Source organism: Mustela nivalis (genome assembly GCF_964662115.1).
Source record: "Mustela nivalis genome assembly, chromosome: 11".
Lineage (NCBI taxonomy): Eukaryota > Metazoa > Chordata > Mammalia > Carnivora > Mustelidae > Mustela > Mustela nivalis.
In genome coordinates, this window is record NC_139030.1 from 106322538 (window position 1) to 106348651 (window position 26114).

Below are 26114 nucleotides of genomic sequence, written 5' to 3' on the forward strand. Positions count from 1 at the left end.
AACAATAACAAAAGGATAACGATCTCTGGCAAAGGCCCAGTAGAAACCATTTAACCTCAATCAAGTTATCAGAGTTCAAGACAGAAGGTTGTCTTCCAACCACTGAGGAAAAATTGAAACACCTCTATGTCAAAAAGAAGGTAAAACTAAGTTTTTCTGCAGCCCTTTGTTTCATTATGTCATTTATAAAGATCACAGTAAACCCATGGCATAGGTTTTTTAGCACAAGTTCACAGATAAAAGATTAAGATAAACCTGCTCACCGAACTAGTTAATAAAATGGTGTGCTAAGTCTCACTCGAAAGCCCTAAATTCTTTCCAGTACTGGGCAATAACTTGAGGATAGAGAGGTTGGAGATTACTGAGTAACAAAGTAAATTCTCTTTAATTATGAAGTAAATCTAAATTCCCTTGCTGTAATACCTGTATCCTACGTTCTCCATAAAGTAGTAAAAAACTAAAATGAAAACCCACCCCTAGAGTAGTACTTGCATACCATACTAGAGGCCTCCTAAAAGTACTTCAAACGTCACCTGCTTAAAAAAGGAGTGTCTGTTGGCCTTTAAGTTGCAGAATATTAACTGGCAACGGGAAAACACAGCTTATCCCACAAGGTAGTATGGTATCAACTGGTAACGAGGGTCTTCCCTGACCACTTCTTTTAAAGCACCATCATTAGTCATTCTTCCACGGGGATTGTTCACCACGAGTCTGTGTATAAAATTTAGGCTGGGGAATTTAGATTAAAAAAATACATTCTCATCTTCATCTCTGGGAATTATTTTTTCAGTTATGAATGTAGACCACACCACAGGAATATGAAGTACCAGCTACTTTCATCAGAAGAAATCCTACAAATCACATCCTTTGAAGATCACTCGGTCCTCATTAGTTTGAAATTCGGCACTGGACCTGAAACTACTCTTGATATTTAATGCTCTAATAAAGCATGGATTCCTTCATTTTACTTAGTATTCGGATTATTTCAGTGTAATTGGTTAGTTGTAATCCTATATATACTCCACATTTAAAAATCAGTATCACCCAGGTTTCAAACAAACAAACAAACAGAATCCCTCCAGCACATGGTTTTCTTCGTTACCACTGGTCACTGATACCCCCCCCCCGACAATTCAGCGAGTTCAGGGTCCGGGCTGTCTGGTTGGGGCCCCCGAAGCGTTGAACAAGTGATCGGACTCATACAGACACTCAAATGTGCAGAACAGGAAGTCCTTAAAAACAAGTGTACAGGAGTCTTGACTTCGGGTTTTCCGCCGATTACAATGAACTATTCTCGATTTCCATCCTTTCCAGAGCAGAACTTGTTCCTAATTACGTAACGGGTCACATGCCCGCTCTCCCCGTCGGGAACGACTTTCAGAAGAAATCGGGAGCACCGAGCAGTGCACCCATGAAAAAAAAAGCAAAAGCAAAACCAGGATAACCTACTGTGGAATAAACCATGTGCTTTCATGTTCCTGTCCCTACGCGAACGGGGACCCCCGCGAGCGACCCTCGCCGGACGCCGCTCCCGCTCCCCGCCCGCCCCCAGGACGGCCCGACCGGCGGCTCCCACGTGCACCGCCTCACACGAGCCTCGGGAGATGCTCTCGGCGCCCGCGCGCTCACAGCCCCCTGTCGCGGGGGCACTCGAGGACCCCGCGGGGGAGGCGAGCTGGGCCGACCAGGGGGCGCGGAGGGCCGCGAAGGCTCCCCCGCTCCCTCCCCAGCCGGGACCCCCGCGGCCCCCGCCGCAGGGCGCCCGGGAACAAAGGCCGGGCCGCCGCGCCCCCGTCCGGGCCCACCCGGCCTCCCGCACCCCCTCGGCCCGCAGCCCCACCCTCCGCCCTCCGCGGGGGGACCCCAGCCCGCGCAGGCGGGGGCTCCCCCGCGTCCCGCCTCGGCTCTTCGGGCGGCGGAGCGTCCACGAGGCCTCCGGGCCGCCCGCGACGGGAGCACCGGCGCCCCCGTCCGTTAGCCTCCCGCTGCCGACCCGCGGCTCCGAGGCGCCCTCCCGGGGGCCCCTCGCCCGACCCCGCCAGAGACCGGCGTGAAGCACCGGCGGGCGAAGTCGGGGCGCTCGTCGCCGCCGCCGCCGCCAAGCCCCGCCGAGGCCTGGCCGCGGGTCCCCCCACCCTCCGGCCGCAGGGTCCCCGCCTCCTCCGCCGACGCCACCCCGGCCCCCAGGCCGCCCGCGCGCAGCCCCCCAACCGCCGCCGCCCGCCCAGCGGTCACTCCCCCGCGGCCCGCGCGGCTCCGCAGCCTCGACAGGAGGCCGGGCGGAGCGCGGGGCCCCGCACGCGGAAGGCCGGCCGCCCCGCCGCCAAGCCGCGGCGGCCCAGGGCGCACACGAGCGGCCGCGGCGCCCCACGCGCAGCCCACCGCGCGCTCCGCTCCGGCTCCGGCTCGCCGCCGCCGCCGCCGCCGCGGACTGCAGCGCCCGGATCCCCGAGGGACCCGGCCCGGACTCCCCGGTTCTCGCCTCCCTGTCTACCCCCCCGCCGTCCCGGGACTCGCAGGCTCCGCGGCGCACGGGGCCGGTTCTGGGGGAGGGAATGTAAACAAATCGGGGTTTTATAGTTACCTCACACTCGAGTGCCGTGTGCATCTCCTCTCCGCTCGGTACCAAACCCCGGCTGCACCAAATCGTGTATTCACCAAAGCCGGCTGCGCCAAGTGCGTCGCGGAGGCCCGCGCGTCAGGCACCGCGCTACGCTACCGGCGTAGAAGGCCCACTCAGGTCCCTGCGCAGCCGCACCCCGTCCGCCTATGGGTGCTACGCTCTGGGCGTACACGCACCACCCAGCCATTCACTCCGGGTAACGCAACTTGCGGAGGGGAACTGCGCCGCTCTCGGATTGCACACGGACGGACCGAGCCGGGGAAATTCGAGTCTACGTAAACTGCGGAACTCCGTGGCTCCGCGGTAGTTTTGTTCCAAGAAAGGACGCTGCGGGGGAGTTGGGCGGCTTCTGACGCATGCGTGGAGCGCCCTTCGCCGCTCGCCCCGGCTCGGGGTTTTGCATGTCGGTTGCGGCAGCCCGGGGAGGCGGAGGCGGGACGGGGGCCGGAGCGCGAACGCTGCAGAAACCGAGATGCTTATCTGTGCAGACGTTGACCATCTACACAGCTTAGCCCCATCCCTTTATTAAAATATCGTCTCGGTCTCTTCGGGCAAAAAGGAACTCGTATTTAGGGCTCAGTCCAAGGTCTCCGGCAGAGCTCTCCGCCCACCCCACAGTTCATCCCCAAGCGCGCTCCCGTGGGCCTCCCCGGTCCGAAAGGAAAAGTTGAGTTCAGAGAGCGGTCGCTCGTTTATGATCAGTCCTGACACGCTGGCGACTTGCCAAGGGCCTCCACCGCCTCCGACTACCCAATTCACCGATGATTTCCTAACACCCAACGGCAAAAACTCGTGGTCCAGCCCAGCGAGTGCGTGGGCTCCTGCCTACCTCGTGCTCATTCCTGCTCCCATTCCTTTGCTCACACCATCCCTGCCGTCTGAATGGTCTCCTCCCCCTTTCTTAAGCAATTCATAACCCGTACTTTCTTAAAAGGTGGCTCCGGACACCCTCCCTTTGCCGCAATACTCTGCTTCCCGCAGTTCTTTATCTTCCCGGCGAGGCTTCTCCGTGTTCGGCCTGGCGTGCCTGTTTCTACATCCAGCCGGAACCCAACACCGTGAGTTCTGGGGGTGCCTTATTGATGTCTAGCAGAGCGCACTACACCATGATCAATAGTAATAGCAAGCCTTCCCGTGTGTCAGCTACTCCCTAAGTGCTTTACATACATACTAATAACACGGCGAAACAGATATTACTGTCCCACCCCAGGAAACTGAGGCACAGGAAGTTAAGTAATTTGCTTACGATCCCAAAACCAACACAAAGGAGAACTGAAATCCAAACCCGGTTAGTGTGGCTACATACCCTGCTGTTCAGCGTATCTATCTTTGGGAATCAAGATTCCTTGTTTTATAGTGCTACAAAGAACATCTGTGGGGTGCTTAGTAAATGTGGTCTGTCAAGGTACTAAGCTTCCCATACCCCTTCCTTCATGTCTGGGAAAGTCATTCCATTGACCTACTGCGAGTTTCCACATCTGTCATTAGGCAGACAGAACTAAGGTGCAGGGGAGAGATCAACTCTGGTCCTCACTTCAGGCCCCACCATAATCACTAACTGTGGGAGACCATGACCATGGTCCTCAGATTTATGGACCTATTAAGGGAATTGGTCTAAATTTATTCTAAAGTGCTTGGCTCTCATAAAAGCAAAACTAAAGTCCTTAGATTTCATAAAATTAATATGGTGCATCTAGGTACAAAGCATTAAAAGCTTCCAAATGACCCCTATATATTAAAGCTCATAATTATCTTACTGACCACATTATCATCAGTGCCTTTACCATATATGTAGTATCCTTCTGCTAAATATCAGTAAGATACAGTACTTGCATCCCTGTATCATAGGGTACCCACAATGCTTTTTCATTTTATAAGGGTTATTTAATGGTCAGCTGTTTCATGCAAGTGCAGCTGAACTGATTCATCACATATTCAAATCCTTCCAGACAAGCTGGTCAACAGCTGCAGTTTTAAGTCAATTCCTCAAGCCCCTACCCCTGCACCAGCCCTTTCTCTCAGGATTCTCCAGACCTCCCACATTTCAGGAACCACTGGGTTAACGCCTGGCTAAGGGGGGAGGGGGCGGGCAGGGAACCTACAGGACCCGCTTGTTATCAAAGACTTTCATTCTAATTGGTTGGTGCCCTTGCTTTACCAACTGTTACATACTTTAAATATCATCCTTGCATAAGACCGTGGGGTAGACCCACCTGAAAACAGACCGTGTCTCCTCCCCCTTCTTTACATTTACCCAAACATTCATCCATGACCAAGGAGATGCACTCTGATTAGGGCAAGATGAAGAGTAGTAAATGAGCTGCAAACTAGTATATTACTTTTCCTACTGGGAAAAGGGATCTCAGCAAATGACTTGAAGGCTTACTCAAAACCACCTGCTGAGTTAAACAATGGAGTGCTGCAAAAGTATCACTGTAATGTATGGTTTATTTTTGCCTATTTCCTATATAAGGACTGTATCAGTAAGGAACTTCTAATATATTAGAAACATAGAACTTTTAAAAAACATTATACTTAAGAAAGAGAACGAGAGAGAGAGCGCGTATGTGTGAAAGAGAAAGGTAGCGGGGAGAGAGAATCCCAAGCAGGCTCCTTACACAGCCGTGAGCCTGCTCCTGAACCTGAGACCATGACCTGAGCCAAATCAAGAGTGGAAGAACACTAAAGCAACTAAGCCACCCAGGCATGCAGCATCATAGAACTTTCTAGAAGGGTTACTCTTTTTTTTTTCTATCCACCCCATTTGATTCATAAAGAAGCTCACCTGAACTATGAAACTCACCTGAACTATGAAAACAGTATAGATGATATGCAAAAGCTTGGGGGGAAAGAGAGAGTACTAAATTATTTGTAAATGGTTTACTTTTCATTTGTTTTACTGATTCACACTGGTTCAGTTTTATTTCACATATCTAAAATATTAAGCATGACCAATCTACCTTTTTGAGTCATGATATAATAAAGCCAATGGCCTAAAGCACCTGGGTGGCTCAGTCTGTTAAGCATCTGCCTTTGGCTCAGGACATGACCCCAGGGTCCTGGGATAGAGTCCCCCATTCAAGCTCCTTGCTCAATGAGGAGGCTGCTTCTTCCTCTCCCTCTGCTCCTCCCCCTGCTTGTGCTCGCTCTCTCTCTCTCTATCAAATAAATTTTGCTCTTCAGAGGATTAGAAAAGAACCAGCTGCAATAAATACAGAAAATAAGAACCACACTTCCTACCTCAATCCTTACTTGGGACTAAAGGAAGTCTATGTCATAATCTTGGTTTCCCTCTAGTAGAGGAGAAAATTGTCACCATCCACAACAAAGTTAAGAACTTTTAATTAAATTTCTAAAGAACATTACTGATTTAAAGACATTAGATCTTTCAAACAACTGTTCTTTCCATGAATTAAAATGAGTCATAACTAAAGATTTTTAAAACTCCTTATATTCATATTCAGTTTAAACTCTGATTTTTAGGGGCTCCTGGGTGGTTCAGTTGGTTAAGCATCTGCCTTCAGTTCAGGTCATGATCCTGGGGGGCATGGGATGGAGCCCCAATTCCGGCTCCCTGCTCACTGGGGAGCCTGCATCTCCCGCTACCTTTGCCCCCCGCTCCCTCTACCCCCACTCTGTTGTGCTTCCTCACTCACTCTCTTTCTCTCAAATAAGATCTTTTTTTTTTTTTTTAAGATTTTATTTATTTATTTGACAGAGAGAGAGAAAGATCACAAGTAGGCAGAGAGGCAGGCAGAGAGGAAGGGAAGCAGGCTCCCTGCTGAGCAGAGAGCACCATGTGGGGCTCGATCCCAGGACCCTGAGATCATGACCTGAGCTGAAGGCAGAGGCTTAACCCACTGAGCCACCCAGGCATCCCTCAAATAAGATCTTTAAAAAAATAAAAATAAATAAACTGATTTTTACTTGGCCAAAAAGTTTGGTTCAGACAAAGTCATGCCTAGAGGAAAGAGAACAAGGAAGACTAGATTATACGGACAAACAGCCCGGAGTTCGGAGGGGTGGGTACAAAGTATCAGGAAAAGGTGTTAATGAATTGAAAAAAGAATATATAGGGGCACCTGGGTGGCTCAGTGGGTTAAAGCCTCTGCCTTCAGCTCGGGTCATGATCCCAGGGTCCTGGGATCAAGCCCCGCATCGGGCTCTGCTCAGTGGGGAGCCTGCTTCCCCCTCTCTCTCTCTGCCTGCCTCTCTGCCTACTTGTGATCTCTGTCTGTCAAATAAATAAATAAATAACTTAAAAAAAAATATATATATATATATATATAAACCTAGGCCTCAAAATTAACAACTGTCTACTCACTTTTGGAGACTATGTGTTTCAGCCTGGACACAGAGGACAACCACTCCAGGTCTGAAGCCAGAGAAATACAAAAGGCACGCCCCATTTCTAATTCTTTAAGCCGTGCAGCACTGTGTGACGTCTACCATGTCAAGCCCCCGGTCAGGACGGGAAATGGGTCTGTGGGGCAGTCATTTGCTGATCCCTTGAGAAAGTACAGCTCTGCCATCTCCTCTAAATACCCGCCATTCCTAAAATTAAGACAGACTGACAGTTTGCACGGAAGGAGGGAGGGTCCAAAGGCAGGGAGAGCGCGACCCATCCCGCCCTGGTGAGAGAGTAATTTGACTGATGTGCCTGTCCGGGGAGACCGTTCTGAGTCGGTCAGCGTACGCAATAAAATGAGCTTCAGGTTATCTGCACAAACCAAAACAGACTGGAGAAATGCAACAATTAGAGAAATGCAACAATTAGAACAGCTCAAACTACTCCCCACCTCCAGCAGGAAAGTTCACTTTATGTCATCTGCCTAGATGATGCTAACACTGCACTAGGCACATCCCCCAGTCTGGGTTCATCCCAGCACAAACCCAAGAACTTTTAACATCAGACAGGAAGGAGGACAACAACGAGAGGCTTCAAGTTCCTGATTTACTATGTCAAGTCCTTTCGAAAATGGGAATGAGCCGAGCCTAGAAGCCGCGATATCCCCCAGAAGGAGTGAAAGGAAGCGGCTCACAGCCGGAGCCGCGGTAACTGGCGGATCACAGCTGGCCCGCGTGGTGGTACCAGGAAGACGTCTTGCCCCAGACCTAGTCGATGGTGCTCACCAATCCCTGCCATTCCACATTTAGAACTTTATTCCTGGGACTTGAAACCAAAGGGACTTTGACCCTAAGGGATGTTACTACTATTTTATTACCTATTTATACTGCTGCAAAAATATTTTTCATACCTTTTCTGAAGAAGATGGAGTTTTATAAGGGAGGAAATATGACTGCCTCGCTTCCTAAGGGTTGTATGGTGCACAGAGACAAAAGGAAAACCAAACAAACTGCCAACTTCTCAATCTTGCTTCTAGCCAGCCTTGTTCACTCACAGAATCCGAAGACGAAGAAAACCAGTAGGTCCAAGAAGCAGTCGCTTCACCCAAACGTGGGGGCCTAGATGCCAACAGGCAGCAATTTGGGGTATTTTAGAACTCCAAAAGCACAGGGAAAGAAAGAAAAAAACAAAACTAAACAAAACAAAAAACCAACAACTTTCCAAACCTTAACTCTCAGTCCAAAGGAACTAAAAAGGCCACACAAATAATCCACATGAACACTGCAAATTTGAAGAGGATTTATGGATGAATTAGCAGGAAGTTACCATGTAAATATTTTTTTAGAAGATTTTATTTATCTGAATGACAGTGTGCGCACATACAGGAGCAGGGAAGGGGCAAAGGGAGAAGGTGGTCACGGTGGAGGGGGAGAGAAGCAGACTCCCTGCTGAACCCAGGGGGCCAACCCTCTCCACCCCAGGACCTTGAGATCATGACCTAAAGCCAAAGTCAGATGTTTAACTGACTGAGCCCCCCAGGTGCCCCTCCATGTAAGTATTTTTTAAAGCGGTTCAATTGCTTTACTGGTTAAAATTAATAAACTCATTTTTAAAATTCATTTAAAATGTCATCACATAAGAGCATATTTCAGATCCTGCCTGGAGATTCCAAGATAATTAATGAGACCCATTTTACAACTGACATTTATGAAAACAAATACATCTTTTAAAAATCAAGATACACTAGGTTTTGCTTAACTAACATTGCTTACCTTTATTTATTAAAAATTTGACAGCAAGAATGCAGCAAAATTCTAAACATCAGGGAAGGCAATAAATGAATTGTCAAAACAAGAGTAGCTTTTAGGGATTTCCACATTTTTCTTGCACTGTTGCTAAGTAAAGCCCAAATTATATTTTATTTTTACTAGAATAAGCCATTTTTGCATTCTTCATAGAATCCCATAAACCACCTCTTTGTACCATTTCACATCTGCTCCCCAGTGTTTTCTGAGGAATAATTCTGGCCGTGGTCAATAACTAAGAACCTACTATGCTTAGCTTGCTTCCTCGCAGAGGAGCTCACCTGCAGTCAGTACTTTCATCAACTCAGGTTTCATTCCAATTACAGTGACAGTTCCTTTCCCTAGGCAATTAGGGTTCACAGTCTTTCTTCCCACCCTAAATACAGGAAGATGTCCAGTCTGAAATGTGTCGATCAGTTTAAGTGAGTTAAATATGGTATTTTACCCCCGTATAGCCCTGCGAGGTAAGTATCATTATGCCCATTTCACAGATGAAGAAAACTGAGGTGGTTACATAGCACGTGGCAGACCCAGGACCCCAGTGCAAACAGTCTGGCTCTGGAGGCTGTGCTCGCAACCCCCGCATTACTTTCCCTCTCCTATCAAGACTCTCCCAGTTGTTGTGAGGAGACCTGTATTAGTTTCTCTGCAAAGGTTGGTAGTTTAAAAAAAATCTGTAGAACCATAAACTGGTGGCTTTTTGGTCTGTAAACATTGCAGGTCAATGGAAATTTTAAATGGAACAAAGAATAGCATAGAAACATTTCAAGGTACTTATAATGTGAACATTCGTTCTTTCTTGCTTTCTCTTTCAGCTTGACTAGCTTGAATCAATTCCAAGGGAGATGTTTATTCCACAGTCTCTTAAATTAGAAAGTTAATTAGCCAATCCGGCTATACATTTAGTTGAAAGCTTTCCCCTCTTTATGGCTATTTGATATAGTTGTTCAAGTATTTATTTATACCAGTAAAGTTGTATTAAAAATTAAGTAGAATCAAGTGCATGTTAACAAATTGGATCAGTCACGTAAAAGTGAGCTATTAACGTGCTCATCGCTAAAGTCTCGGTCAGGTACAGGCAAATATATCCCAGCAAATTTACAGTGAAATCCACTTAGGGGATTAACTGTTCACTCCATTCCAGTCCTTAGACATGGCTCTATCCTCTGCAAGTCTCCTTGGAAAAACAGACCAGTGTTAATTAAGGGTTGGAAATATCTTCAAGCAAAACTTGGTGTCCCTTTTATGCTGGCAAGCTGCTCTTGTTAACTAGCTAGGAAATGAGGGTGAGTAAAATAGGATTCTTGCCTTTCGGTAGCTTACAATCCGGTCAAGGAGATCATAAAAGAAGGCAACTTCAGGACAGTATGGAAAGTGCTATACTGGAGCGAGGCAGGTTGCTATGGCAACCAAAGCAAAAAGGCCTTCAAAGAGGAAGTGGCATCCAAGGTCTGACTGAAGGATGAGTAGGACAGAGCCTAGGAAAGGGCAGAGGGCAGAGCAACGCAAGGAGAGGGGCGAAATGAGTAAAAGGTTGGTTCTCAATTGGGGAACTGAAACCCAGGGTGCTGATGTGTGTTTTTGACATGCGGGAATAGAGGAGTGAGTAAACTGGGTTTTTGTGTACCCTGCAGAAGAGTGTGAACGCTACCCTGACGGCAGTAAGAGCTCCTGAAGGACTTCAAGCAAGCATCATGATCACAGTCGAGGGGGAAGTAGGTAAAACCATTAGTTGGGTAGGCAGAGTAATGCCTCCCACCACCCAGGGCAAATGATGTCCACATTCTCATCTCTCAAACCTATGAATGTTAGTATACATGGCAAAGGAAAAGTCGAGATTGGGGACAGAGCTAGGTGGCTGGTTAGCAGACCTTCAGATGGGGAGATGATCCCAAATTAGCCGGGCAGGCTCCATGCGATCGCGAAGGCAGGCAGAGACATGAAAGTCCGAGGGTGCTGGGACTATGGAAATACGCAGTGATGCTTATGTTGCTCGAGGAAGAAAGGCACCAGCGAAGGAGCGTGGGTGGCCTCTAGAGGCTGGAAAAGAAGGGAAAGGGCTCCCTCCCAAAGGCGTGTGGCCCTGTGAGCCCCATGTCGGAACTCTGGCCAACACAACTATAAAATAATGTATGTGTATCGTTCTAAGTCACCAACGCCCGAGTAACTGTGACAGCAGAAATAGAAAATGAATACGTTAGCTGTTATACAGCAATAATCCACATGTGAGGTAATCATGGATTTACAAAAAATGCTGATTTGGCAAGCATCAAGGAGATAGAATCCAACCAGGAAGCCTGGCTGCGTTAACTTACTAGCCGTGGCCTTGAAAGACCCTTCTTAAACCTCACCGTTCTGCTGCGTTCAGTACCTCAAAACTGAGCGTCATGTGCGGGGTTTTGTTTGTTTTACTTTCTACTTTTATGAAAGCAATACATTAACATTAGCTCTAAATTTCAAATAGAAATCACATGCTAGAATACAAATGAATCATGAAAACATTATGCTAAGAGAAGTACTTTGGACACGGAAACAAGTATTGTACGGTTCTTCTGATATGAGACACCTAGACCAGCACATTGAGACAGAAAGTGCCAGAACCAAGGTTACCACGTGGGTAGAGGAGAGGGTGATGAAGAGAGTGGGGAGTTCATGTTTAGCGGGGACAGTTTCAATTTGGGAAGATGAAAAAAGTCTGGGGAAGGGTAATGATGGCTGCACAACACTGTGAACTTACTTAATGCAACTGAACTGCACACTTAGAAATGGCTAAAATGGTAAATTTTGTGTATACTTTACGACAAGAACAACTATGATGATTTAAATTCATTTGATTTTATTGTATAGTATCTTAGATATTGTATAATATCTTAATATTGTGTAATTTCTTGCTAGTAAGAAAGAAATAAAACTTTTTAATGGACTTTGCTTCACCTACTAATGCTAATAAAATACTAATAAAACCTGTTTGCTTGAGTGTCAGACCTTAAAAAAATGGCTAAAATGATATACTCGGTTATGTATATTTCACCACAATTTTTAAAAAATTAAAATAGAATAGAAACAACAGTGTATTACCAACTCTGGGATCTACTTCCCAGAACAGAACCTTCCATTACTTTAGCTTTGCTCCGGGGAATTACGTCCGTGTGTTAAAATGGGATGCTTAGCCTGCTATCTCATCAATTTTAGGTGTCTGCTGTTGACTTTCAATAAGGAAGACCGTGATTTAACTCTCTTAAGTACACACACTCGTAATCTGGGAGATAAGGGAATCTGCTCCTTACGCGGATTTTCAAACACCCTTCTTGTTCCAGACATATCGTTCACCTCCTCTTTCACAGGGGCCCAGTGCTTACAATGCAAGTGTTTCTGGGGTGCTAGAAGCCCCCACAGGCTTCCTTCTTCCTGCTCTTCCCATTCCCAAGGACTATATTCTCTGAGCAAAGAGTTCACTATTTCCTTTCTATCTTTCAAACTGTTTATTACTTTTGCCCATTATCTTCCCTGTCTTTACAGCTGCATCTTCGTGACTTCATGACTTCGTTTTTGTCATCTTTAGTTGAGGAGAAAAAATGAACACACATGTTCCATCAGCCGTGTTCTACCAGAAACACTCCAGGGTTGCTTTTAAGATTAAATGAACTAGGGCGCCTGGGTGGCTCAGTGGGTTAAGCCGCTACATTCGGCTCAGGTCATGATCTCAGGGTCCTGGGATCGAGTCCCACATCGGGCTCTCTGCTCAGCAGGGAACCTGCTTCCTCCTCTCTCTCTGCCTGCCTCTCTGCCTACTTGTGTTCTCTCTCTGTCAAATAAATAAATAAAATCTTAAAAAAAAAAAAAAAAAAGATTAAATGAACTAATAGAGGTAAATAAGATAACGTAGGCAAAATGCTTTGCTAAGTCCCTGACATCTAATAAGGTATAATCAAAGCCACAGTGAGGTCCCCATCAGCACCACCATCAATTACCCACCAAAAGGTTGTTAGTACGGACCACAGTGGAATTTCATAAAATACTGCTTACAGGGCTCCTGGGTGGCTAAGTTAGTTAAGCAGCTGCATTTGGCTCGGGTCGGGATTCCAGGGTCCTGGGATCGAGACCCACATCAGGCTCCCTGTTGGGCAGGAGTCTGGTTCTCCCTCTCCCTCTGCGGCTGCTCCTCCTGCTGGTGCTCTCTCTCGCTCTGACAAATAAATAAAATCTTTAAAAAATATATACTGCTTACAACAGAGTAAGCATTTTCCAGCATTAATAGCATTTGATGAAGAATCCGGTTTTTGTTGTTGTTGTTGTTGCTGATGTTTAAAGATTTTATTTATTTGAGAGAGAGTGAGAAAGCGCATGAGTGGGAGGGAGGGGCGGAGAGGGAGAGGCAGACTTTCCCACGGAGCAGGGAGCCTAACGCGGGGACCATGACCTGAAGGAATTTGTTTTTCTTTGGGGGGGAAAAAAAAAAAGGTAATTTTCATGGTGTATTTATATGGCACAGTGCTCTGCAGCTAACGGACAATCTAGATTACCAGAAGCTGTCTCATCCTTTCAGTTTCCCTTTCTCCGAGAGGCCGTCTCTAACTCGAGAACCCTCTTCTCCTGCACTAACTTAACATGATTCTCTTCTCATTAGATACTGTTTTCTTTCCTTTATAGTTCTTATCAGGTTTAAAGCCCCCTTCCCCCCAATGTGTCCCCCTTTCTGTGTGTCTTTAGTTGTGTTTTGTTCCTAACCAAACTCCTCCGGAAGAAGGGCCACGGGAGCCGCCATAACTAACAACGTCCTCTCAAGGCCCAACAAAGTGCTTTGAATGACTGGTTTGACTGAGCAGAACGCCGGGTGTGTAACCCTGCAGAACTTCGTATAATGAGACGGTGTGTTTGGAGAAATAAACACGTGGAAGTAGTCTGTAAACTCCATTAATAGTGGCGGCATTTGGGGAAGGTTATCAGGTTTTTGTAACTTCTCTATCCTGATACTGTTACTACCACTGCTAATGAAGTTGCTGAATGTTTTACCAGGCATCAGAACTTTCCTACGTCTTAAGTCCACACATGCACTTTCTTATTTAATTCTCACAACAACCTTATTTACTGTCATGATACCCAATTTACTGACAAGAAAATAACTGCAGAGAAGTTGTGTAACTTGCCCACCTGGGGGATATCTGCTAAAGTTCAAACCCACAGTCTGAGCTCAAAAGCCTTGATCTTAAACCACTAAGCTGTTTATCGTGTGTGTGTGTGTGTGTGTGTGTGTGTGTGTGTGTGTGTGAGAGAGAGAGAGAGAGAGAGAGAGAAGAAAATGTACTTGCTAAATTCTCAACTCCCGTTTTAAGAAATGAAGGGCCAAATTGTTTTTGCCAACAAAAATGTTCTTCTGAAGCTATAAAGATAGCAGTGGCTGAATCACTAGAACGGCAGTGCCAGCTCCAAACAAGTCCACGACCAAATCTCCTCTGCTCACACTTAGGCTCTCTGGAGGCACAGGTAGACCAAGGCTTCTACAAGGTACCTAAGCCAATGTTCTCCAGTCCTCACTTGTGTGTGGTCTATATCCTGGGAGACCCAGAATATGAGCCTTTTATCCTCTAAGGGCAGAAAGTCCACAAAAAACATTATAAATATCTTTACATGAATCATGTGCCTGCCATTGTGACTCCTACTCTTAAAGTCTCTAGAATTTACATGAGATAGAGCGGCTACTTCTAAGTGGGTCCAGCATAAGCCTCTTCCTGTATGTTTTCCAGTTCCTTAGAGTTTTATGTTAAGACACCTGATTTATTAGCAACGCTACAAATGTAAACAGAATGTATCTTGACCCTTTCAGTTGATATTGATTGCAAAATAACCAAGTTCTTTAGCAGAGATGGTTTGTTTCCCTTGGTAAACCTTTTATTAAATGGGAACCACACTTGGGAAATACTTGCACCTTTGCTACAACATCAAAGACAAAGGTTATGAATCATCTGTATCATCCTTTATGTTTTAATTTTGCTTTTACATCTGTATAGATAAAAAAGGGAGTAGGAAATGGAAATCAGGTATCAAGAGAATTATCTAAATTTCCAACTTCCTCTGCTCTATTAAGCCCCTGGGGAATTGGTCTATCCAAAGACTAGATCAAAGACTAGACCCTAGAGAATGGCTCCTATTAATTAAATACCAGATCTAATACGTAATTATGTCCCTTAGGACTTTGACCAAAGGTTGAAAGACAAAGTCATAAAGCCTGCAAGTTTGGAAATCTGTGTGTGTGACATTAGGTTCAGAGGGCTCAAGTGCCTTTGTCAGGCCAGGTGGCATTTCTGCTACTGAACTAAAGACTGGATTGGAAAATTATAATGACCACATCTCTTTTTAATTTTCCTAATTGGTATCTGTCAAAGCATGTCTTTTGAAGCATTTCAAGTCTTCTCATCTGGAATTTACAGCTAAATAAACAGTGAAAATTCAGCATTTCATTACAGCAGCCTGTTTGGTTCCTAATTTGAAGAATCCAATTGTAAAAATAAGTATGAGCTAATCGGGCCATTTTTAATACTGGCTGAATATTGGATAGCATGGATTTTTTTTTAAAGATTTTATTTATTTATTTGACAGAGAGAGATCACAAGTAGGCAGAGAGAGAGGGGGAAGCAAGCTCCCTGCTGAACAGAGAGCCTGATGTGGGGCTCGATCCCAGGACCCTGAGATCATGACCTGAGCCGAAGGCAGAGGCTTAACCCACTGAGCCACCCAGGTGCCCCAGGAGTTATTTTTTCATATATGGTTATAGTATTATGCTTCAAAGAAAAAAAGAGTCCTTACCTCTTAGAGATATATACATGGATGTATTTACGGATGCAATTAGGGAGTGTGTTGGTGATGCAAGACCACTTATCCAGGAACCACTGACAGCGGATGATGGTTATATGGGTGTCATTTTACTATTTTCTCTGCTTTTGTGTTTTAAGAAATTCCGTGACAGTAAAAAAATAAAGCATTGGAATAAAACCAAATTAGACAAAAATACAACTAGCGCCTATAATGTTCAAGGAATTGGTGCAAACGATAGCACGTGAACAGTTTTATAAATCTCGAGTTTTTAAATGTAATTTTGCAAATGTTTCAGAAGTAGTCACTCTTCCATCTGTATTTGTGTAAGAACTTCAAATACAGAATAAGCTTTGTATGTGGAGCGATTCTGAAATAGCCATGTATATCAGCAGTGACATCAGCTGAGAGGATGCCATCCTACTCTGCCTGGCACCTTTTTAAAGTAGTAAGACTGGTCACGTGTAAGGCGAACTGTGCACACCCTGAAAGTGACGAAAATGTGACTTGTAAATTATTTGGCTTCATTCCAAAACAGAGCCATCCTCTTTGGCAGAAACAAACAAAAAGAACTAATTTGTAAACCTAATTGAACTTTCAAGCTACATTTAAAAATGAAGCTCTAAGGGGCTCCTGGGTGGCACAGTGAGTTGGGCGCCAGACTCTGACTGAGCCCTTCATTGGGGTGCCCACTCACTGCGGGATGTGATGGAGTCTCTCTCTACCTCTGAATACCCTTCCTCCCCACCCCTGTGTTTCTCTCTAAAATATGTAAATAAATCTTAAAAAAATATAGCAAATAACACAGATTTTTCATTAACCTCTCTAGTGGTTCTCTCCTATCTTCTTTAAGGGCTTTGTCCTCTGAACGTCCGTAAATGTAGGCGACTTCTTCTGGATCCTCTTACTTACCATTCTACACCAGTGTTTGCAAAGAGTGTTTTCAACATCACTTGCAGGAGCATCAGAGACTCTAGGAATTCTTTTATTAAAGACACAATTTCCAATGTCACCCCAGTGAACCAGCATCTTGGACACAGAGGCCCAAATCTGCATTTTAAGTTACCTCCTAGTTAATTCTTACCAAAGAAATCAGGATTTAGAATTACTGTTTTATATACTCACTCTGGGTAATCGTGTCCAACCCCGGGACCTGTTACTATTTATAGATCTGTGACCCCTAATCCCTGTTTTCAGACGGCAGCGGTCCACTTGATTCTCACAGGCACCTCTTAGAACGGAGGATATCCCACACCCAACACTCTCTCCCAATCCTGCCATACCGCCTCTTGTTTCTCCCAGTTCTCAAAATGGTTCTGCCAAAGACCCAACAGGGATGAAAAAAAAGCAAAAGCGACACAGTTGTTCCTGCTGCCTCTCTCCACTGGCTCTCTCCTCCGCACTCCGACTCTCCTCTCTCACCACACTCGAGTCACTCCCTAGTGAAAAATACTATCATTTTTGCCTAAAACTCACAGACTTCTGGTAGACCCACCTGCGATCCACTCCGCGCAGTGAACATGTTAGTCATCACTCTCCGGTGCCATTACTCGCATACATAAACTTTGCAAAGCCTCCTATCACCGCTGGGTGAAACAGTTTTGCCGGCAAACCACATCCTACCTACTCTGCGCCCGTGTTACCTCCGCAAATTTCTCTCTCTCTATTTCCCTCTACAGTCATACTGCCCCATATAGTGGCCACGAGCCACATGTGGCTACCGAGTACTTGAAATGTGGCCCGTCCAATTTGAGACATACTCTAGTGTAATCCTACATCAGCTTTCTCAAATGTGGTTTAAAAAAAAAAGGTAAGAATGTCTCATTAATAATCTTTCAGACTGACATGCTGAGACGATGTAATTTTAAATATATTAGACTAAAACATCCCTTTTTTAAAGATGTTATTCATTTATATGCGAGAGAGATCACAAGCCGTTGGAGGGGCAGCGGGAGGACCGACCGCCTACTGAGCAGGGAGCCCTGCGTGGGGGGGGCTCCATCCCAGGACCCTGAGATCCTAACCTGAGCTGAAGGCAGACGCTCAACCCACTGAACCCGGACTAAAACATTCCTAAAAGTAATGTTACTTGATTGTTACTTTATTAATGTAACCACTGAAGTTTTTTTCATCTCCGTAGCTGGTCTGCACTATGCTTCTGTGGGATAACGGCAGGTCCAGAGCTCCATGAGCTCGCCTTAGTGAAAGACTCGTTACCACCTCAGACGTTAAACATTTTTCCTGGTGGAAAGTTCACTTCTCCGTAGCTCCTCGCCCTCCTTTATCGTCCCTCATCTCCTACTCATCCTTCAAGATTTAGTTGAGTTATTGCTAAACAACTAATTACTGCTAAATCACTAACTAGTTATTACGAAATAACTAGTCATTGCCCTATTCTTTTTTCCCAAACCAGTTTCGGGTTAGCTGTACTTCCTAAGTGCTTGCCCATCCAGCACGGAGCCTGCACTGGTCTGCACCCACAGCTTCCTTGTCGACCCCAACCCATGCCTCCTATACTCGCAGGCTGCTTGTTAGCAGGACTGTGACGTGGTCAGGGTAGTATCCTCAGATTCGAGTTCATGGCTCAGTGCAAAGCAGATACAGACTAACTACTGACAGAATGGGGGTTGGAAGTGACTTCTCTGGACCCAAAATGTGAAACGTGACTGTTAATAATATGGGAGGAGTCATGGATTAATACTGTCTCTTCATCCTTAACCTATCCAAATCCTACCAACCAACACCCTTCAACTGTCTTGCTTCTTTTGTCACCTGCAACATTTTGAAACTTCACTGGTTAATTCAAATGAGGAAATGATCACAAAATAAAATGAACACAATTTCTGTCTTTTAAATATTTTTAAATTCCTATATGGCTAGAAGATATTTACTGTGAGAAATATTACCTATTCACTGGAAAGCATTTTTATAGCATTTCTGAAGATCAAGTCTTTGCAGGAATTTAAATGAGACCTAAAATCAAGTTTTTTTCTCTATAATCCTACACTGCTGGCATTCAGAGAAGTTTGGAGTACATCAGAAATTCTGGCATACCGACATTATAATTAACATTTACCACATTACTCTCCATTAAAAGCAAAAAAATTAGGGTACAGCACATATAAAAGTGGTAAGAACAGTTACTATTTTCTCAGTTGCATCAGATTATAAATTTTAAGTGGTGTCCTCAATGTCCACCCCATTTAACTACTCTGGGTTTTGGGTGGTTTTTTTGTTTTGTTTTGTTTTTTGTTTTTAATGCTTAGGGCCCTTTCATGGCATAGCGAGGATTTTCATCTATCTGCGTTTTTGTGATATTAAAATCTCTAGAAGACTTGGGGCACCTGGGTGGCTCAGTGGGTTGAGCCTCTGCCTTCAGCTCAGGTCATGGTCTCAGGGTCCTGGGATCAAGCCCCACATCGGGCTCTGTGCTCAGCGGGGAGCCTGTTTCCCCCCCTCTCTCTGCCTGCCTCTCTGCCTACTTGTCATCTCTGTCTGTCAAATAAATAAATAAAATCGTTAAAAAAAAAGTCTTGAAGACTTAGGAAGAGTAAGCCTCACCTTGATTTGCGTTCCAACGTTAAGTGTTTTCCTTTAACTGCTTTACCACTTACTACTTCTCAGCACAGTCATGCTTGTGCTCACCGCACGGGTGAAACACTAACTCAACAGCCACGACTGAGCAGGGCTGCGTGGCAGAAACACAGAAGCCACCGAACACACTCCTGACCGCTGAGGCTGGAACTATTTGAGCAACAACTGAAACGCAGCTTTGAATTACCACCCAAAGTACAAAATATCCAAGAATCCACACTGCCAGAAATAATGATTAAATAAATTTTAAACTGAGGGAGAACAGGGGCACCTGGATGGCTCAGGTCAGGATCCCAGTGTTCTCAGCTCTGCTGAGGAGGGCGTCTACTCCTCCCTCTCTGCCCCTTCCCCTGCTCGTGCTCTTACTGTCTGTCTCTCTCTCAAATAAATAAAATCTTTTTTTTTTTTTTTTAAATGAGGGAAAACAGACAAACATCCCATGCAGAAAAAATCCAGATAATTTATGTAGATACTCTGTCTTGGGGAGGGGCATAACTCCCCACCTAAAGCATGGCGTACGCAGTGCTCCCCTTCCAAGAGCACAGTATGAAAAGATGGGGGAGGGGTAGCTTGGCAGTGGGGAAACTTGACAAACCCCAACTCAGCCAGGTGAGCAAGGTCAACATCAACAGTGACAAATTATGTTGATAGTGTGTTATCTTTGATAGAATTTAACTAAAACAGCACTTTTAAAAACTCTGGGGTCATCCTAAAATTCAGAACCCCGTCTAATCATGAGCAAAAACATCAGGACCATTCTACAACATACCTGACTGATACTCTTCCAACTGGCATGCTCATCAACAACAAGGAAAATCTGAGAAACTGTCCCAACCCAAGGGAACCTACGGAGGGAGCACAACTAAGCATCATGTGACAACAGGGTGGGACTCCGGGACAGAAAAAGGACACGAGGTAATAAGGAGATCTGAATAAACTGTGGGCTTCAGTTAATAATAATATACTCATATTGGCTCATTAGTTGTAACATATATCATGTCCATGTAAGATGCTAACAGGGAAACTGGATGTTGGGCCTATCAGAACTATCCGTACAATCTGCCCTTTTTCTTTGTATCTAAAACTGTTCTATGAGTGCCTCCGTCAGAAAAACATGCCACTTTTGATTCTGGAGTCATGCATTCAAGCCCCACATTGGGTGTGGAGTTTTGTTTTGTTTTGTTTTTTAAGATTTTATTTTTAAGTAATCGCTACACCCAACATGGAGCTCCAACTCAAAACCCCAAGATCAAGAGTCACACACTCTACCTTGCAGCAAGGCACATTTGACTGCTTTGGCTTATCACTTCATCTATCAGAGGGAAAGAAATTTTACCAGTTCCTAAAGCTTCATGTGTGACCTTCATGTTAAACACTCCAAGATCTGTATTCTAAGCCCAATCTCTTTGTTAAAGGTCAGAAAATACTTCCAATTGCTCAGTGGACATTTCTACCTACAGACTTTCAGGAACATTAAACTCAGTATGTTCAAAGGAGAAACCCTCATTTAAAACCCTAATCCTGTGGCTCCCAATGTGTCCTCAATCATGATTAAGAGCGATCTAATTTCCCCCAGTGATCGAATGAGAGCCTAGCAATGACTGTTTCCTTTACAATCATTAACCTCTCTGGTTTCATACAAACATTGTTTAATTCTATTTCTACATGCTCCCTTTACTCTCAATGCACTAACTTTTTTGAATAATTACCAATCCATCATTCAAAACTTGTGGAGGCTGGAGGTGTGCCCAGATATAGCCGAGAACTCCAGTCCTGATATGAGACAGAGACATGGAATGTCACTGTTTTGTGTTCCTTGAGAAGGAAACAGGTCCCCAGTTTGGAGCAAATACCACTGTGTTTTTAGGGACTGACCAGAGATGCAGGGTGACCCCAATGCGCATAAGGGCAACGAACTGCTTCTGTCCATTTACTATATGTAGCTTTTGAAGAAAGATTCCCCAGAAGCTGGCAGCCCATGAACACTACAGTACATCCCTGTCCCTGAGACCTGAAAACCCTTTGCCAACATCTCCCAAAGATCAGCCAGGGTTTACTGATTGCCACATGTCACTGGGAAAATTCTCCTTCAGCTTAACTATAGCAGATCATTGCTCTAATTAAGCCATTAACCACCCTGTTAATAACCACCCTGTTAATTGAGACAATATAAAATCACATACACCAGGGAGACTGTCGCTAAGCCCCAGAAGGTAAATCTTTGATTGGTCTAAACCAAACCAAGTGGTTCTCAAACTTTTTGTACTCTTAAAACTACTGAGGACTACAAAGTACATTTGTTATGTGACTTGTACCTATCATTATTTACCATTTTAGAATATAAAAATTAAAGTTTTTAATATAGTTATTAATTCATTGAAAAATAAAAGTAATAAACCCATTACATTTTAATGTAAATAATAATTTTATGGAAAATAACTGTATTTTTCAAAAGGAAAGATTTGAGAATTCTGGCTTAACAGAAAATGTAGATGTTCATATCTGCTTCTGCATTCAATCTGTTGTTTTGTTTCCAGTACATTTAAGAAAATCCAACCTCATACAAATAAGTGAAAAAAAAAAAAAAGAAGTGTTTTAATAGCCTCTTCAGAAATTTTTGCCTATCCTTCTTTGAAAGGATACTAAAACTCAAAAGTGGTAGCTCCTCAAAGGTTAGCTAAAATGTAGAATCTGAAAACAGACCCATGTGACTGTGCATAATGCACAAATCTTTTAGTCTGTTTTGGTCTTAAAGGAGATCTATTACCTTTGAGTGATTGTGCAACATGCGTTAGTCATTGGGAAAATACTGGTTCACTGAGTTATGCACATCTTTGAAATGCTGACACCATTCATCATACCACACCAAAAGATCCCTTTTGTTAGCATCAGCACTGGTAGCATCAGAAAAATATAAGTACTGGGAAGCTTTCAAGCTCAGAGGAGTGGATGTAAGTTACCCAGCATTCTAATTTTCACCTGAAAGCTTGAATTTTTATAATTTGCAACAAATATTGTCAGCAGATTTCCTTAAAGTGACAGGCATTATTTCTTCTGTTCATTTTCAAGAAAAAGTCTGCAAAATACCCACATACCCAAAAGAACAGTATTTTGTTCACCTGTTTTTCAGGTTAAAAAAATAACATTAGAAAAGAAAAGTGTTCCAGGAAAGCAGCAGCCATTTCAACTTAAAAGTCAAACAATCACACAGTATGTGACTGAGAAACAAGAGCACTTCAGTATGGACCAGAAAATCACAGCACACTGACATACAATGACTACTACTAGTGCATTTGGTGCCACAGCCTTGATTTTGTACTAAACAACTGGGAGTTATTACCCACCCCTGGTCCTTTTATACCATCAGTGGAGTGAAAAAGGCAAATGATATCTTATCATTGTTAGAGGAAAGGATTTTCACCTTGTGAACTCCCTAAAAGGATCTGTGTCTCCAAGGTTCCAGAAACCACTGCTGAGTTAAGCCAATATGATGTTCCATTTCATTTGCCAATTAGTTCTGGATTAGGGATGTGACATAATTCTAGCCGAAAAGCCAATGGGACCTCTGGGAACGGTTTCTTTCTTCTAATAAGACATGTGGAAACAAATTTCCGTTTCCTGCTTCTGGACTTTGTCATCTACTTGGGAAAACTAGAAATAACCTGCCCAAAGGGACAAATAACACACTTTTGGAATTTGGAAAAGTGAAAAGATGGAAAACATCTGGGCAAAGTGATGTCATTGATGAATCAATGAATTATTCCACTTTGAAACTACCCTATCTTTACAATTCTTGTTAAGTGAAATGATAAGTACATTTCCTTATGGTTTAAGTGGCCTTAAACAGGTTTTCCATTCAAGTCCAAGCCATTTTCCATTCAAGTCCAAGCCAAGTCCTTGCCATCACTATGCAAAAGATCCCAAGAGCCTGATCACCAGAGTTTGATGCATTCCAAACTCCCTGAATTGGGCAAGCAAAACGAAGTTATTATCAGCCATGTAACTGTAGCTAGAAGGAGGCTTACCAAGCTGAACAATTAAAACAAGTGTCTCCTATAGAGACAACTCAAATAAAACACACAAGATTAAATATTAATATAAACGTAAGAACCATAAAAGGGATCAGAACACCAAAAATTAAGGGAATAGAAAACGTTATTCCTGAATTATGGAGTAATCAGGTTTAGAAAGGAACCAGGTGTTCAGAAGCAAAACTCCTGGAATACATTCAAGTGTCAAGAAATCAAACCACAAATTACACAGTAGACTGCTAGGAAAGTATGCATCATTCTATGTTATTACAACCTACGTTCTCTGCCACCAAGGTTGAAGATACGGTCCTGAGTAAGAGAAGTAGTCAAATATATTTGTGAATTATTAGTTTACAGTAAATAGTTTTCAAACTAAAACAGACCTATCTTTTGATACCCGCATGTGGGTTTGAAGATTTATCTAATTCAATTATTTTTAACCTTTGAATCTCGCACAGTAAGATAAACAAGGGAAATATTAAAGAAATACAGTAAGAACAAACTGGTCTTATAGATAGGAAAAACCATGTATCTCTGTTTTTAAATTTCGATCTACTTCCCCTCTGTGTGTCAGTAAAAAAGCAGAAATGCTTCACGGCTATTTGTACTTTGCAAGATCAAAGTTCCTGCCTCTAAAATGTAGCCCACTGCATAAAGACTGGCTTTAAGGAAATAGCAATCTCTATAAAAGTCAACATTCAACTCCTCTAATGAATAATGATTCTATTATTAAATGACATACAGATATGTTTTAAGCTCAGAAATTAAATACAACTGAGTTACTTACATCTTTTAATTTTGACCACCTCTGGAATGAGTAGATGTTACCGCATCAAGATATATTATTTTAGAGGTTTCAAAATAAAGAAGTGGCGTCCTTTTGCCTTCTAGTGCTTTCTGGACCTAGAAGAGGTCTAGGAATGGTCTAGATTCTAAGAGGACTGGATGAAATCATGAGTTAATTCACATTAGCAGATCAAGCACTACAGTAGTTTAATAAAAGGAAGGAGAATGCGAGCCGAAGCCCTTTCTCTCTATCTGAACTACACTGCAATTCAACTTCACGGAAAATATTTTGATAAGAACAACAAACCATTTAACATCTCTGGGCATTCCTTATCTCAAATCAAAAACATGATAAAACTCCTCTTGTCTGCTCTCACAACAAATACGAATAAGGCAGACCTCTAAAATCCTCGACCAGAGAGCCGAAGCAATCACGAATAGGTTACCTGAGAGTCACAGCCATTGTATGACGGCATAGCTTCAGTAATCGTGTCTTATAAAGACAGTGCATAGCCCTATATACAGTAGTTACTCTGTATTTATTGAAGTGCTCTCTCCTATTTCATAAATAAAATCTGTTTTGTCCTTTATAAACATTGATCAGCATATCAATAAAATTTTTCATTGCTTTCTATGTTAAAATGTAGTAAAATTCATCTTGTGGTTATACTTTGCCCACACAGTGTTACAAATGCACATAGATGTTACTTACTGGTCATTTTTTTTTTCTTTTCTAAGATTGTATTTATTCATTAACGCATGCGCTTGAGAGAGAGAGACAAGGCAAGGGGAAGAGCAGAGGGAGAAAGACCAGCAGACTCCTGCCCACAGGCAGCCCTACCTGGGGCTCGATCCCAGGACCCTGAGATCATGACCTGAACAGAAGTCAGCCACTTAAGGGACTGAGCCACCCAGGTGCCCCCTGGTAAATACTCTTAATCACAAACTGAGATTGCTTTCAAAGGCTATTTTTCAGAAGTAATTCCAAATCAAAGACCCAGCAAGGATTAATCTATTTCCATTTAATCACATGTTTTTAACCAACCTGAAGCACTAACAGAAAACAAGGTATCAGCAGCTTTTAATTATGGTTAAATGAGTTAAATTACGATTTTATCTAACAACCTGGTTTCATTTTTTAAATAGGAAATAAGTCCTTTGAACTCTGGAGTAATATTGTGTATTGAGCTATTGTTGAAGATGTGGTTGAATTTCTTTATACAGCTGTACAGCCTGGGGCTAAGATACGTTTGCTGTTTAACAAGAGAATGAATTTTTTAATCAGAGATTCAATTTGACATTCTAAACATAGATGTCAAGTGAAATAACTAGTTTAATCCTTCTAGTAGTAGTATGGAAATACTTCTTCAAATTGTCCCTTTCAATCAGGTGCCAAGAAATTGACATGAATATTGTTAGCCTTGTCAGCCATCAGAAAAGAAATTTTGCCAAGTCATTCATATAAGTGTAAGCACTTGCCACGTGCTTATATTAGGTGAGAGAGTCTCCTCCACCTGAGACTGATATGCTTGGTCCGCAGCTCCACAGCTGTGGTTGTACGCAGACACAAATGATTTCGAACTCACTGGTGCTACTGCAATGATCCAAGCAAAAGATGCTTATACAAAAGTAGTAACAGATTTGAGATCTATTTGGGTGGTAGAATTGATAGGGCTTAACCTGGATAGTAATGTGTGCAGGGGATGAGGTTGGGAGATCAAGAACTCTTTTTTTGGTATGAAAAAGCATATAGATAAAGGAGGTATCTTTTACCAAGAGGGACAAGATTGGAGGAGGAGCAGATTTGGAAGTGGTGGGGGTGGATGGAGACTTACTAGTTTGAGCTATTTTAAGCTTGAGATACCTGAGACATCTCAGTGGAGATGTCAAGTGAGTAATGGAATATCCAGGTCAAGCTCCAAAGAGAAGTGTGAGTCAGATAATAAATTTGGAGCTGTCAGTGTTTAGATGATATTCAAAGCCACCAGACTGGGTAAGATTGCTCCAGAATAATTGGAAAGCATTAAAGAAGGCCCAGGATCTCTGCATAGAAAACTTGTCCTACCCTATTTTTTCTAGACTAATTTCTCGAGTATTTAGATCTCTCTGCTTAATTT

General features: G+C 43.6%; 1 protein-coding gene across 2 annotated transcripts in view; it reads right to left on the reverse strand.

The window, feature by feature from the left end:
• SLC39A10 (solute carrier family 39 member 10) overlaps nucleotides 1-26114 on the reverse strand; it is a 132310-nt gene that overhangs the window by 59642 nt on the left and 46554 nt on the right. The window contains exon 1 of one of the 2 annotated variants that reach the window (XM_082689066.1): nucleotides 2585-3004. The exons of the other annotated variant lie outside the window; for it this stretch is intronic. The gene's annotated coding sequence lies outside the window, so the exon portion shown is untranslated. Of the gene's footprint in view, nucleotides 1-2584; nucleotides 3005-26114 lie in introns of those variants that run through there. 2 annotated transcript variants of the gene reach the window in all.